Source organism: Cheilinus undulatus, linkage group 21, assembly GCF_018320785.1.
Source record: "Cheilinus undulatus linkage group 21, ASM1832078v1, whole genome shotgun sequence".
Lineage (NCBI taxonomy): Eukaryota > Metazoa > Chordata > Actinopteri > Labriformes > Labridae > Cheilinus > Cheilinus undulatus.
The window spans coordinates 19060987-19077922 of record NC_054885.1 but is presented as its reverse complement, the minus strand read 5'-3'; positions in this window follow the sequence as shown (position 1 = coordinate 19077922).

The window sequence follows — 16936 nt, the reverse complement described above, 5'->3', positions numbered from 1 at the left end:
TGTGAGGAGCAGCATGCAGGACGGAGAGCAGCAGTGGGAGGAGACGAGGTGAGTGACACATGAGGGATCGGGAGTCAGTGAGGAAGGGCGGGGCGAGGTGAGCGGAGCGGAATCAATCTAAAACAGAAAAGGAAAATTAGAACACGCAAAACATAAAACAGACATGAATGTGCAAAAAATAAAAGTGAACAAAAATAGACTTAACAGACAGGGATCATGACAGTGCCCCCCCCTCAAGGGCCGGCTCCTGACGGCCCAGGAACATCAGGGTGAGAGGCATGGAAGTCATGGATGAGGGAGGGGTCCATAATGAAGCGGGAGGGGATCCATGAGCGTTCCTCTGGGCCATAACCCTCCCAATCCACGAGATATTGGAGGCCCGTCCCGGCGGCAGCGAGCAGCTTTCTCACGGTGAACATGGGGTCCCCTCCTATTTGTGGGGCGGGTGGTGGGGTTTTGGCCGTCGGGACCAGAGCGCTGACCTTGGTGGGTTTTATTTGGCTGACGTGAAAGGCTGGGTGGATCCGCACTGACCTGGGGAGCCTTAATTTCACAGTGACGGGATTGATGATCTTAGAGATGGGAAAAGGTCCAACAAACCTGAGGCGAGCTTACGGCACTGGACGCAGAGGCAGGTGCCGAGTGGAGAGCCAGACCTTCTGTCCATCCTTGTAGTTAGGGCGGGGCCCTCTTGCGGTCGGCCGCAGACTTGTACACGGGCGAAGACTTGATAAGATTCTGCCGTGCTCGCTCCCAGGTCCTCCTGCATCTCCTGACCAGAGTCAATGCGGACGGGACTGTGGATTCGGAGTCTAAGGAGGGGAACAGAGATGGTTGAAAACCGTGCACCACATGAAAAGGGAAGAAACCAGTGGAGGATGTAGGTAATGTGTTGTGTGCATATTCCAACCAGATTAGCTTCTGTGACCATGAAGCGGGCTCCTGAGATGCCAAACAGCGCAAACCTGTCTCCAGCTCCTGATTGAGGCGTTCTGATTGGCCGTTAGTTTGAGGGTGGAAACCGGATGACAGACTCACACTAGCTCCCAGGAGATTGCAGAACTCCTTCCAAAAACGGGAAACAAACTGAGGTCCTCGGTCGGAAACTATGTCTGTGGGGAAACCATGAAGTCTGAACACATGAGACATCATTACCTCCGCCATTTCCTTGGCCGAGGGCAGTTTAGGCAGAGGAATAAAGTGCACCATCTTAGAAAAACGGTCCACCACAGTAAGCACTGTGGTGTTACCTGCGGACGGAGGGAGTCCCGTGACAAAGTCCATGGAAAGGTGTCACCAGGGCCTCTTGGGGACGGGTAAGCGTCTGAGTTCCCCCAGGGTTTCTGTTTGGAGACTTTACAAGTGGCACAAATGGGGCATGCATTGACATATTCAGACGTCTCCTTCCTCATGTTGGGCCACCAGAATCTTTGGGATATAACAAATAGAGTCTTAGCGATACCGGGGTGACATGAGGTCTTGAGAGTGTGGGCCCAATCAATGATGGCACCTCTAAGTTCCGGAACCACGAATAACCTCCCTTCAGGGCACTCTAGGGGGCTCTCTACCTGCTCTAAGGCCTCTCTAACCCTGTCAACTATATCCCAAGAGAGGGTGGAAACAAAACAGGACGGAGGTAACATGGACTTGGGTTCAGAATTAACGTTAGCTGAGTTAAAAAGGCGGGAAAGGGAGTCAGGCTTGACATTCTTAGAACCTGGTGTAAAAGCTATGGTGAAATTAAATCTATCAAAAAATAACGACCACCTGGCCTGCCGAGCATTCAACCTCTTGGCCGTCTTTAAATATTCAAGATTTTTGTGATCTGTCCAAACCTGGAAGGGATGAGCCGCTCCCTCCAGCCAATGTCTCCACTCTTCCAGAGCCAACTTAACCGCCAGCAGTTCTCTATCACCTACATCATAATTGTGTTCAGCTTGGGATAATTTCTTTGAGAGAAAGGCGCAGGGGTGAAATTTACCATCAATGGGATCTTTCTGTGACAGTATGGCTCCTACTCCGACATCGGAGGCATCCACCTCCACAATGAATTGCCGGCTGGTGTCTGGAAGAGTGAGAATAGGGGCTGTCGTGAAGCGCTCTTTTAGTACCTGGAATGCAGATTGGCACTCCGGGCTCCAGACGAATGGCCTGTGAGGAGAAGTGAGAGCATGCAGGGGTGAGGCTACAGAGCTGTAGTTACGAATGAATTTACGATAAAAGTTAGCGAAACCTAAGAACCTCTGAACATCCTTACGAGACTTGGGAGTAGGCCAATTAGCTACAGCTGTGACTTTTTCCGGATCCATTCTTACCTCTCCCTCAGCGAGCACAAACCCCAGGAAGGATACTCTGGGTTTGTGAAACTCACACTTTTCAGCTTTGATGAACAGCTGGTGTTGCAGCAGCCTCTGGAGGACCAAACGGACATGCTGTCTGTGAGATTCTTCATTGGGAGAGAAGATCAAAATGTCGTCAAGATACACAAATACAAAGATGTCAAGGTATTCTCTGAGGACATCGTTTACCAGGTTCTGAAAGACTGCCGGGGCGTTGGTTAGGCCAAAGGGCATGACTAAATACTCATAATGACCAGTAGGGATGTTGAAAGCTGTCTTCCACTCATCTCCTTCCCTGATCCTGACCAGATGATAAGCATTGCGGAGATCAAGCTTGGTAAATATTTTAGCTCCATCAAGGAGTTCAAAGGCCGTGGAGATGAGTGGAAGAGGGTACCGGTTTTTTACAGTGATTTTATTTAAACCTCGGTAATCAATGCAGGGGCGAAGAGTTTTGTCTTTCTTTTCTACAAAGAAAAATCCTGCACCTGCTGGAGAAGAGGAAGGCCTGATAATACCTGCTGCTAGGGAGTCTTTAATGTAGTTCTCCATGGCGGTGCGTTCAGGGGCAGTGAGAGAATACAACCTCCCTCGAGGGGGAGAAGAACCAGGTAGCAGATCTATCGGGCAGTCATAGTCACGGTGAGGTGGAAGAGAGGTAGCCTTTTGCTTACTAAAAACCTCAGCTAAATCGTGGTAACATGGAGGAACATTAATTAGATCTGAAGCTGAGGGAACAGGCTCTACCGAAGACCCCTTAGGGAAACAGGTGTCTCTGCATTTCTTTCCCCATCCCTGGACCTGTCCCGTGGACCAATCTATTTGAGGGTTGTGTAGAGCTAACCAGGGGTGTCCTAAGATAATGTCGTGGGTCATGTCAGGAAGCACATGAAAACTGATCCTCTCGGAGTGAGAGTCTGGGAACCTGATTTGGACAGATTGAGAGCGGTGAGTGATTTTGCCCAGCAGGGAGCCATCTACGGCCTTCACCTCCAGAGGACGAGGTAGTCCAAACAGGTTCAAAGCTAGGGTCCTAGTGAGACGAGAATGGATCAGGTTAGCTTCAGCTCCCGAGTCTATTAAGGCAGGAACTTTAAAACAGTCATGGTTGGTGCAGAGCTCTACCTGGGGTCGGACATAGTTAATAATGTTCAAGGTGATGACTTCACTCACCGGTTGTAGGAGCTTCTTAGGGTAACGGGTAGCTTTGACGTGACAATTACTAACAGCATGACCTAAGTGACCGCAGTAAAAACACCTTCCGTCCCTCTGTCTGCGGAGCCTCTCCTCCGGGGATAGGCGAGTGTGACCCAGTTGCATGGGCTCCTCGGTGCTGGGTCCTGGGGGCAGTAGAGCGGAGGAGGGAGGGCGACCCGGTGCGGGAAGGTCGGAGGCGTCTCTTCTCCAACTGCGCGGCGGAGATGTACGGTGGCTGGAGCGCCCCCTCTCTCTCGCGCTCGGACAGGCGGCGGTCGATCCTGATGGCGAGGGCGATGAGAGGGTCCAATTCGGCCGGAAGGTCGAGGGGAACCATGGCGTTCTTGACGGACTCCGAGAGTCCCTGGAAAAAGGCGTCAGTGAGCCGCGGGGTTCCAGTCACTCTCCGCGGCCAGAGTGCGGAACTCTATGGCGAAGTCAGCCACGCGGTGTCTCCCTTGCTTCAGCCGGAGGAGAGCGTGGGAGGCTTCACGTCCGGGAGGGATCTGTTGGAACACCTGCTGAAGGGCTTGAGAGAAGGCAGTCACCGATGAGCAGATAGCCGACCTCCGACTCCACTCCGCCGTGGCCCAAGCGGCAGCGCGTCCAGAGAGGTGAGACAGGATAAACGCTACCTTGGCTCTGTCGGAGGAGAACGCGGAGGCCTGGAGTTCGAAATGGAGTTCACATTGAGTCAGGAAGGTTCGCACATCTCCGGAGTCCCCTGAGAATTTTTCTGGACGGGAGAGCTGCAGCGTGGTAGAGATAACCGGCGGAGCTGGAGAGCTCGTGGTGTCTTGGGCAGGAAGCGCGGCAGGAGTGTCCTCAGGTTGAGCGGCAGGAGGGGTGTCTGCGTGGACCATTTGGACAATGGAGTTCAGCTGGGAGCTCAGGCCGTGGATTAGCGCCTCCTGGCGCGCGGTCATCTCCCTCATGAAGGTGTGCATGGAGGCAATCTGTTCTTCCTGCTGCGCGATCCTTTGGCCCTGAATCTCCAGAGCGTGGCGAACTGGATCCGAGTCTGCTGGGTCCATTCTGGTCAGTCCGTTCTGTCATGAACCATGGACTAGAACACAGATGAAGGCAGGACCCAAATGCACCACTCAGGAGACCAGTTGAGGAGAAGCCAAAAATCAGAATCTTTAATTCAGTCCGAGTCAAAAAACCAGAGATCCAAAAACTCACAGCAAAGGTACAGGCAGGGATCAGGCAAGAGCAGAGTCGGGAAAACTGGCAGAGTCGTAACAAAAGACAAGACGAGAGCAAACTAAAGAGCCGGAACGTGAACTAAGGAGAACAACGGACTGACAAGGAGGTGAGTGTGCAGGTGAGTATTATACTATGACTAATCAGTGATGCAGGACAGGTGTGAGGAGCAGCATGCAGGACGGAGAGCAGCAGTGGGAGGAGACGAGGTGAGTGACACATGAGGGATCGGGAGTCAGTGAGGAAGGGCGGGGCGAGGTGAGCGGAGCGGAATCAATCTAAAACAGAAAAGGAAAATTAGAACACGCAAAACATAAAACAGACATGAATGTGCAAAAAATAAAAGTGAACAAAAATAGACTTAACAGACAGGGATCATGACAAATATAAGAAATTAAGTTTCAAAAGAATGAAAAATGAAGCAGTGATCTCTGCTCTGGCCATTCAAACTCACATAAAAAGTTAAAACTGCCTCAACCTCATTTTGTAAGGTTCATCTGGCTGCTTGATCTGTGTAGGCCTACATGTTTGAATCAGTGTAGTCAGAATTCAGAACCTGAGGACACCGGCCCCTTCGTCCTTTAAGAATCTGAATAAATAGACTGACTTGTTCTTCAAATGTTGGCATCCAAGAAAGATGCAGAATCAGAAACTCTTCATTATTACCTGAGGACATAAAAGACTTGTGGATCTAAGGCTGAAAGTGATGAAAATATTCAGCCAAGTCTACTTAGAAAAACCTAGGCAAGTGCATGTTTTTATGTAGATTAGCCAGATTAATGTTTGTATGAACTACTCATTTGTTTTAGTTTATGAACAAAAATCCAAGTACATTAATTTAAATTTGTTTAAATTACTTATTTTTTCTTTGAAATAAATGTAATTTCCAGTTAACCCAACTTCTAAAATCAACCTATGTAGATCAAACAAAATAGACTTTGCTTTAAATTTTTTTTTTTTTGGTTTTCACATCGGACAATTTCCCTAGAAGTCGTGATGGGAGTATCGATACTACAGTATCCATATAACAATATTTACAAAGTACTCTTGGTATTGATTACTCTAACAAAGTATCAATACCAAATGAGTGCTTTAAAATAAATCTTGCTACTACTTTTCCCCCTGTTGCTTCCAAAGCAGCAACCTCCGGTCCTGAAAAATTAGGCCAATGCAGAAGTGCAAAAACTTGCAATACGGTGAATGTCCACTTGAGGCTGGATGCAGGAACACCGAAAGCCACGTACACATGTTAGAAAGCTGGTTTTAACACTAGAAATAAACAGGTTTACAGCCTGGTTTAAAAACTTAACGTGTCTCATTAGCTAATGTCTTCTTGAGCACACACTTCTTTGTCGCATGACTTTGGAGACCAATCGGGCATGTCTGTCCTGCCTTAGCATGTGACTTTGGGGACCAAAGTAAGAGTAACAGATCCCAGCAGCTCCACTTGCGTGCACATGACCCTGGCCCTCCTTCTGTCTCAGTGTGACCCCCAACTCAATATCAGAATTGTAAGAAAACATAACCAGAAGTTCTGTAAGGCAGCATGCCAGTACCACAGAATATATGAAGACCAAATTGTATAAACATATAAAGATAAATATTTCAATTAAAATCTTTATTTGCTTGAAATATGTACCTTTCAAAAGGTTGATAGTCCAATATTTTACTCTTTCTTTAAAAATATTGGTATCAATTTCAGTGTTGGTAAAATTGCATCAAAAAGTACCAGTATCATATCAAATTCAATTCATCCCTAGGTAGAAATATATTTCACTGAACTAGTAAAACATACATCTAAATACACAGTTTACACTGCCTTACTTTCTGCTTGTAACAAAGGCTATCAAAGGAGGTTTCAGTGACTGTATGTACAAATGAGACAGCCGGTCAAACTCATCGTCAGGAAGTGCTCACTTCACTCATGGTGCAAAACTGTTGCACAAAATTAAGAACAGCAATAATCTACCAGAAACATGAAAAAAAAAGGAATCCCAGCAGTGATCTCTGTAAGTGGAAAACATCTAAACTCACCTGAATACATTTAAACATCTCTAACTACACAAACACTCTGCCCAAGGGCATCATGGGAAAATTCTGCCTACATGACCCCAGATTTGAAAGCTTATCCACCATCACTACCATCATCTCATCAACATTTGAAAAGCTCTCTATCACAAATTTGGAAATACCCACAATGCACCTCAGGGGTGTTGATAGTTCAATTGTAATAAACATAGTATTTTGTGTTTTTAAAAAACACAGAATGGAACTGAGTAAAGTTAACAAGATCAGGTTTTGTTATAAAGATGAATTCAGGAAGATAGGCTTATGCTATGTACATTATTCTTGCACTGGAAAAGATACACTTTTTCTTGCCACTGTATGTTTGCTACGTGGCTACTGTATCTACATAGCTTACACAGCTAACAAAGCTGCTTAAGATATGTTTGCTATTAGACTGTTTTCATGGTGGATGAGTTTTTTTCTGTAAGGAGATTGTTTACTGGACTTTATTAAATGTTTTGTATCAGGTTTTTCTGGTGGGGTTTTTAATTTTTAACCTTTTGTAGCCTAGCCCTTACCTTACCTTAAATCCTTATGTTTTAGCATGTGTTTACATTCTGATGGAGACACCCTGCATGAACCGTCTGCAAGAGGGGCCGTCAGAGATGTAAAGCACCCGATACCTGCTTCCTCTTTCACTCCGTAGTTCAGTCATAGTGCTCTTTAAACATATTTAGTGTTTAAAGAGATCAATGTCTGATTTACAGCCTTTAAAGGTGACATATCATACCCCTTTTCTAACTTTGAACACAGTCCCCTGTAGTCTAAATCAAACAGTTTCATGCTTTGTTCAAAACATAAAATAAATCGAGCACCAGGGGAGGTTTTTGACCTTATATGGTCCAGCTCTAAACGGCCTCCCTCAGAACACTGTGCTCACATGGAGGACTGATTTTGAATTAACTGTCAGATTTTATGTTTTCAAGCACAAGCAGACCACAAACAAAGGACATGGTTGGCTTATTTCACATTTATGGGTCAGTAGATTCTGCAGGTACCCAAATAAATGCGCAGAAATACCAGTTTTTCCATGATACATCCCCTTTAATAGAAATCAGCTTTTATTTTTTCAAACCAGACAGGAATTATCTAATAAAAACAGGGCTTGGGGTTTATAAATTATGTCAGTTAAGCCCTCTAAGACATTTGTATTGCTTTAAATGTGCTACAGGAACCCTATTCATCCTTATGTCTAGCTCAGTGTTCCTTTCACGCCATTTTCTTTTGAAATAGCTTCTATAAATGATAAATAGTTGTGCAGACATGAAAACAGAGATTGCTGAATTATGATTGCCATGTGATGAATTTGGTCACATTCTTCATTTTGGCAGTCATATTAGGCCAAAATGACCATCCTCTGCCTATCACTCTCCCTGTGCTTTCTTTATGAAAGTTCTGTCATTGATGTATTTTCCTGGTTTATTTTGTCGGAGGTCTGCATGAGTATGAAATATTGATTTAATTCAGGAGGTGTAAACAGTACCTAAGGAATGTGCAATGCAGCAGACATGACAGGCGATCAAATCACTGTAATGTTTGATCTGCTGCAGCTGAGATAAACAAGAAAAATCTGTCAGCGATAACACGTCTCTTTTCATGCAGAAAGTTAATGATCACACATTGTCAAATGTCTAAATGTAGAATTTTGTTGTTTGCAAAGTAAAAAGAAGAAAAAAAGGTTGATGACTTTGTGGGCAGGAAAACAGAGTTGTGGAAAAAAAAAAGCCAGAAAACTTTAAGCAGTATTTTCAGATTTATCTTTATTAGAGATGTCTAAACCTGAGATCAGCAAACAAGAAAACTGAGCTGAGCTAAAAATGTTTGTTTATGCATTTATGCTCAAAGTGCTGAGGCCCACACTTCACCCATCAGACACCAGGGAGGACTCTGAGGGTCTGGACTCTGCAGAGAAAAAGACATGAATCCATAGAAATAATACGGTATGCATGCTCTATATCTGTCATGTATGTGCATGGGTTTCAGAATAGTTGTTTTATTTCAACAACTGATAAAAAAAACAATCATATAGACACAGAAAAGATAAGATATTCCTTTATTGGTCCCTCAAGGGGAAATTCCAAATTTACAGCAGCAAAAGTGGTAATAGTTCCACTGTTCCACTGCCTCTATATCAGCTGCTCTTTGTCTTATTCAGCCTGCCAAACATCAGACTGGATATGCACGCGAGCAAATCAGTGAACAAGTTAACTCAGTTGAAGGAGTAACTTTAATTTTAACCACACAAAAAAGTTGAATTAACTGCAGCAAGTGAGCGCTGCACCTTTTATCGAGTATGGAGTTTTCTTTAAACTATTGGCTCCTAAACGTTTTATATTAATTGTGTTACAGTGGTTGCTGACCACACTAAATCAATGACTTATCAGCTGAAAGAAGCTAAGGAAATCTTGAGGGACAAGTTTGTTTGTTTGCCTCAATCTCCAATAAGAGAGTGATGGGTGACCACCACAAAACTACTGCGTAATTTAAAGCTACTCTTCTTCTCCAGTCTGGTTTAGACCACAACAATCCTGACTTTTGTGCTCTGATTTACAAATAAATGTATAACAATTACTAATTTGCTAACATGCTTCATAAAAATGTCAGAACAATGGCCCTCATTTATCAAACTTTCGTAGAAACCAGATCAGATTTGGGTGTAGAATTCATCTTAGGACAAGGTTCACATGTGATTTATACTTGCTTATCTGGCCAACCCTGGCGTAAAATAAGCAGGTGTTGATAAATGCAGTGGCTTAAAACAATCAAATATTGCACTAGTTCCCAACCTGTGGTTTGGGACCCCTGGGGGGGTCACCAAAGATCTCAGGGGGGCACGAGACTTTGTCTGCTCTGAGGTAGTCAAAAGTAGATTGGCATATATTCAGTTAAAACATGAAAAAACATTGCTTAAATAGTTTACACTACGTGTTTTGTTGCTCTGATTGGCCCATAAAGATGTGACAGAACATTCATCCAGTCACACTCCAAGTTTTTTTTTTTTCAAAAGCTCTGCCCTTTCCCAAACGCTGTCTATCTATCAGGTTATATTACTGCCATATGCTGGTTAACTTCTTCAAAAGATCTATGCTCTAGCCTCAATGTTGTCCAGTGTTTGAGTGAACTAGTCTTTGATGTTAATGTTCGTCTCATATGTTCCTTTTTGTGGCTCTTAAACTTGTAAATCAAATATCTGGAGGTCCTGTCTTCATTTTTCATAAATTGGATATGTCCCAAGTATTTGCATCACACCGCTTACCCAGAGATCATTGCTATATGATCTGGATCTTTCCAGCAAAATGAACAGAGGCACTGTGGTACCCACGCATAGCGAGCTACATCACTGTAGGCGAAAGAATTAAACACTTTGTAGTCAGGTTTTGCAGGACAGTTTTTAACTCTTGGTATCCTGACCCTTAACCCTTAACCTAACCCTATAAAAGTTTAATACGATTTTATTTTATAAGTTTTACCATGCATCTACCTTCTGCAATCCACAGTCTGCAGCCTGACTGTCTTGAGCTCACTGTGCCTCATGTTTATCTTTTGCTTATAAACATGAATTTTCCAGAACACTGAGCGATTTTCATCACACTTTACACAAGTGTCCACTCCGGCTCAAGGATGCACTGATTAGATATGGAGGTCAAGGTCATGCCGCTTCATGTTCATCTCTTGTTCAGACATTCTTTACAGAAACCACAGCCCTTCTTCTTGACCCACTACTGCACTTTCACTGTCTGGTATTTGTACACCTTGATGAGACATAGAACAGCTAGGTGGTGGTTTAACACCTGAGAGTGCTGCTTTGCCACGTCCATGCTGTGTTTTGAGGTTTTCATTCTGGATTAAAAAGAACTGATCAGTCCTTATCACTGAACACCAAACATTTCGGTATTTAACTTCCCTTTGACTCATCTTTGCTCAGGGTTCATGTGCAAGTTTTAACAGAGGTGAAGCAAAGTGTTTTGCCATTCTGCCTCTGTCATCTGTGGAGCTTTGAAGTCTACTCACTGCTCGGATTCAGTAGACTGGCAAGCATGGAATAAACTTAATCCACACTACAATAAGGCAGAAAGTCTGTCATACACCCAGGCCATGTGATGTCTTCACTCACTGTTTTGGTACACTGCTGCAGGTGATGCAGACTGCATAACAAAAAGTTTGTTGGCATGTGTTTGTGTGTTGTTTTGTGCGTGTGTGTGTGTGTGTGTCGCAGGGAGGAAATGCTGAACTGTTGCGCTGTGCAGATTCTCTCTGACATGCAGTCACAATCACACAGCCTTATCTCTGCTCACCTTCTGCTGACTCCCTGAGGCAGCCCGCCCCACTGTGTCCTCAGCTCCACCACCGCATCTCTGCTCACTGGGTGTGTGAGTGCATGTCTGCGTCCGTGAGCGTATGTGTGCGTCCCGCATGTCTGCTTCGGATATTTTTAGAATTCTTAAATTTTGCAGGGTAGAAGGATAAATACGAGCAGGGGTACATCTGTGTTTATGCCAACCTGCATATGTACAGTAAGGCCTCTGTTCCTGATATGGATGGTTTTTTTTGTTTATAGTCTCCATGAATAAAGAAGAGAACATGTTTTTCTGTTAAATAAATGTTTTTGTGTGTCTTACTCCAAGCGATTGGTCTCCATGTCGGCGTGTGTTTCCCTCCCTCTCTGCTTCACTGAGCTGACAGTGGGTTCAGGCTCTTTTTCTCCTGTCTCCCCTTCCTCCTCATCTCTCCCCCCTCCTGGCGTGGATGCTGGACATGTGCTGCAGACAGTACTACTGAAACAGGAATGTGTCTATGGTTCCACAATTTTGTCATCAAAATAGTATGTAGTATCTTTTTAATGGATTTGGATAAAGGGAGATAACCCAGATGTTTGGGTAAGCTTGCAAATGAGGTCCTCTGTGTTTCAGTGTTCCTAATGAGTGATGCATCCATGTCAAAAATTGATTTACAGCCATCAAACATGTTCCCCAAAACAATGATATATTGAATACAAAGACAAAGAGTCCTCCATTAATGGTAAACTTCTAAAGACAAGTTGAATAAATAGAATTAAGAAATACCCCTAAAAAATCCAACAGATATTTTTGAAGTTGTCACAACTCTTTTATGGCTGCTGTGTTGGCAATATTTCATCCTGTCCAAAACAGATAAGGAATCACAATGCTACTAATATTTCAATACCAAAGATCCTTTAGCAGATTTTGAGTGTTTCTGAAGGAATTTTTGCCCATTCATTCTTAGTAGCACAAGGCACTGATGTTGGATGAGAGGGTCTGGCTTGCAATCTCAGTTCCAGTTCATCCCAAAGGTGCTCAGTGAGGTAGAAGTCAGGGCTCTGTGTGGGCCAGTCAAGTTCTTCCACACTGAACTCATCAAACCATGTCATTATAGTCCTTGCTTTGTGCACTGGAGCACAGATAGAAAAGGCCCTCCCCAAACTGTTGCCACAAAGTTTGAAGCATAGCATTAATGCCAGTGGAAGTTCAGACCTCTTCAGCAGAGCGTTGGCAACTTTTCCACACCAGCAGACATTGATCCCGCTCTGTAATTTTACGCTGCTTTCCGCTTCATGAGTGGGTTGCTGGGATAATATCACTTACCTTTGACTGGGGAATATCCAGCAGGGAGGAAGTTTAACAGACCGTCTTATTGCAAAGTCAGATTCCATCACAGTACCACACCTGAAGTCACAGAGCTCTTCAGAACAACACGTTTTGTATCACAAATGTTTGCAAATAGGCTCAGAATGCATAATAACAGCCCAGAGTGGCCGATATACCGGGGCGACTTCTGGTATATTCCTGATTTTACAGTAAATTATGTGATTATGTTTTTGTACATAATGCAGACATTTTTTTAATCATTTCTAATATTTTGGAGTACTTCGGTGAAATATGACTTAAAACCCACAAAAGCATGTTCCATTTGGGTTTCTGTGTGTGTTTTGTGGTCAGGGGCACAGTGAAAGGAGAATCTTTTAAGAACCGACTGTATTTCAGTGTCATTTAAGAAAAAAAATAATAGCAGCAGTGTAAATACTAATGCATCAGCTTGCAGGTGCACCCGCAGTTGAAGTGGATGAGCTGACAGTTGCTTTGAGTAATGATCTGCCTGAAGCATAGTATAACCAAGACACATCATGACGCCTCTTTGCACCCGGGTTCAAACCAGGATTGTGTGCCATCTTGAAAGAATGTAAAAGTAAGCTAGCAAACCCAAAATCCCTTTATGGCATACACTTTAGACAATGCACATATGCCTTCAAAATAAGGCATATTGAGTCTTTTTTATGTTTTTCTCTCTGAGAAAGTCTAGCACAATATTTCAGAGAGCAAAGAGAGAGCTGTGTGTTACAGTACACCTTCACGAAGTCAATGTTGTGTGTTTGTAATCAGGCTGCTCATTTCCATCCCTTCTTTCACGAGGACAAAACTGTGAGCTGAGTTACTCCTCCACATTGCTCAAGGACACTGAACAGGACAACACTGTTTGTTTTAGTTTACTTTTCAAACAAAGAACAATTTTCTTCAGTAAACAGTTACAAAAACCCCTGACAGCTTCCTGCTGAAGCTCAGGGAAGGTTTAAAACCAAGTTAAATCAAACGAAACTCTGATGTTTTGTTAAAGGGATATAGGGCAATATAGGGCTGTTTAAGCAGTCTTAATTACTGAATTACAAATCTTCCAGAGACCTGGCAAGTCAGGTGCAAGTCTCTTAGGTCTTTGAATACACACATAAGACATAACATGGAGCTTGAATGTTTTCTGAAAATGTTTTTAAATTGTTTTTAGCTTCAAGTCATTCCTTTACAAAGGCCAGAATAAAGGCTCAAGGTCTTTATACTGCTCAGTAGGCAGGGTGAGTATTATAAGCTAGCTGGCATGCATCCGAGCATAAACCCACCCGATGTATTCCCTCTATGTCACTGGAGATGTTGGGAAGCCTCTGACTTCCGAATTCTGACCTGCCAATGAGCAGAAAAGAGTAATCTCCTGAGGGAGATGGGGCTTAATTCTTTATAATTAGCATCCTCATAATTCTGGCCAAGGACACGCAGAGAAACATGAACCAAAATACAGACAGACAATTAAAATATGCCGCACCGCTGATCAGAATGTCTTTTACATGTGCACTCATGGACACATACTCTCTCACAGACATACAGCTTAATTGTCTCGTCCTATAAATAAACCTGAATCAGAGCAGATGATGAAATGACGGAGGAAGGATGGGAAGAGAACGGACAGCAGCCTGGCCTGATATGACCCAGCAGGCGTGTTTGTGTCCACATAAATCTAACACTGTGACAGCACTCCGTGCCTGTGTGTGGTTTCTCCTCTTTGGTTTCTGAGGAGACACAAATGTGTCATATGTGGACTTGTTTTCTGTGTGAGACGTAGAAAAAGGAAAGGCGCGAGAGAGAATTTGCATTTTGTTTTATTCTCATGATCCTCCATCTCTCATTATCCTGTGATTTTTGCATATTTCTTGCAGTGTGTTTATTAGTGTATGTTTGAGTGGTAAGCCTCCTCCTCATGGTTAGTCTCTTCATCATGGCCTCTGTCTGACTCCATCTCTCTGGCTCTGTTTTAATAAAGCGTGAAAAATTGGATTTAAGGCCGGATTTTTTGGCTCGGATGCATTTGTGCATCTGCGTTTCAGTTTTTTTTTTTTCTTTTTTTTTTTTACTATCTTCCTATATTCCTCCCCACATAACCTTGATCTCAAAAACACATCTTTAGACATTCTGTACACTGCACTCTATCACACTGACATAAGTATTCAGACCCTCTCCTCAGTACTTAGTTGAAGCACCTTTGCTGCAATTTCAGCCTTGAGTCTTTTTGAAAATGACGCAACAAGCATTGTTCAACTGGACAGGTTGGATGGGGCCCGTTGGTGGAGAGCCATTATCAGGTCTCTCTAGAGATGTTTGGGAAGTTTTAAGTCAGGGCTCGGGCTGGACCACTTCACAGAGTTGTCCCTAAGCCACCCTAAGGTCATTATCATGTTGGAAGGTGAACCTCAGGTCCCTAGTTCTGGGGAACAGGTTTTGTTGAGAATATCTCTGTGCCCATCAACCCTAACCAGTCTCCCAGCCTGTACTGCTGAAAAATGCCCCCACAGCATGATGCTGCCACCATGATTCACTGTTAAGTTATTGGGCAGGGGTGATGAGCAGTCCCTGGTTTCCTCTGGACATAACATTTAGAATTGAGGTCAGACAGTTCAGTCTTGGTTTTATCAGACCAGAGAACCTCATTTTTCACAGTCTGAGATTCCTTTTTTGCAAATTCCAACAGACTTTCCTATGTTCTGCACTGAGGAGAGGCTTCCATTCTGCCATAAAGCCCAGATCGGTGGAGGGCTGTCCCTCTGGAACTTTGTCCCATCTCCACACAGGATCTCTGGAGCTCAGTCAGAGTGACCACCTTTCTTACTACTTTTCCCCTGATCGCTCAGTTGGGTCAGGCGTCCACACAGCAAAACACTATCAGAGTTAATACTAACACTTTTACCGTATATATATGGGTCCACAACATAGTGTTATTCAACTCTTTTTGGAGGGTTGGTACCTTCACACTAGCTAAGTGTCATTTTTTGACTCTTTTAGAGTTAAAAATGGACACTTCTTTGGAGTGTTAGAAATTTACTCTCCCAGTGTAACATTTTCATTAGATCAAAGATTTCCTTGAATTTTCAGTGTGAATTTTTGAGTTGCTACAATTTTAAATTATTTTTAATACTGCACGATATTTCTCATAGTTATTAAAGCTTGCCATCTGAAATGGGACATGTGTTGCAAAGTCAGGGGTTATCTGGTAAGGCTGGAGCAAAGGGCCCTATACAGAATCGGGAAGCACCACTTAATAATAGTTCAGTACCCTTTCCTATGGATCAATCTGTACCACATGTGGGAACTCTATAACTCAATGGACAGTGTCACTCATGGTGCAACAATAATCCACCAGAAACATGAGCAAATGACTCCCAGCAGTGAAAACTGTGCAACAGGCAGCATCTAAACCTGTATGAATACATCTAAAAACATCTAAACACACAATGCATGATGGGAAAACTCTGTCAAAGACAGTCCTGTCTTGATACCCCGCAGGCAGGTCCTTTGACTCATGGATATTTTTTCTCTAATTTGTAATATTATATACTACTGAGTAGCAGTGGTAATATGTCACAATCATGATAAAAATCAGATTGATATCCAAGAATAGTGATCATACTTGAATAGGCACCAGATAATACTGTTGTGTTTATTCTTCTAAGCTATTTGAATTAGAAAGAAACCACAGCATGTATTGAAATAATGAGGTAGGCTTTGATAACCCTATATCCCTGCCTTTTTCAAGTTGTCACTTATGTAAATCCCCTTTAAAACATTTTGTCTATGAAGACCTGGACTTTGCACTGATACCTCAGCTCACCGCCCTTTTCTCTCCCTCTTCTCCACTTTGCCCTGGGTCCGCCCCTTTGCACGTCGGCAGTTCAATCTCTGGGAATAAAAGGTCAACAGGCATACCGGGGTCAACACACAGAGCCTAGCAGAGCGAGAAACACGGGGAGCTGGGCGTATAAGGCCACAGGGAGAGGGGCGCATCTCTCAGAAATCATCCGATGTCTGTGTTTACCCGGAGCAGTGGCAGGTCGACCGGCTCTGTCTGTGAGGGAAGGCCACGCTCGCTGTGAGCTCTTATCTGATACACAGACCCTGTACTGCCACAGTTGCTGCATGCACATATCTGTTAAATGAATTGAACCGTTTGCCAGTTTGCTAAATGTCAGAAAATATCAGTCACTTTCTTCAGCATTTTGTCAATTCTGTCACCTCGCTCGACCTGTTCTCATATCTTACTGTTGCCATTTTTCCCTTTAGCTGCTATTCTCTGTCAAAAGGTGGTTTTAGCTTTTAGAAAGTTTTGCAACAGTGTTTGTAAGTCACATTGTTTGCTGATGACACTCTTATTTTTCTCTCTGGCTTCCTTTTTCTTTTGGACAATTTCAGTCTCTTCCTGTGGTTTATTACAAAAAAACAAAAATGCCCATGAAAGGCTTTCTTTCAGGGCAGAGAAAAGTCCTTTTAACCCCCCCTCTACTAGCCTCCACCTTA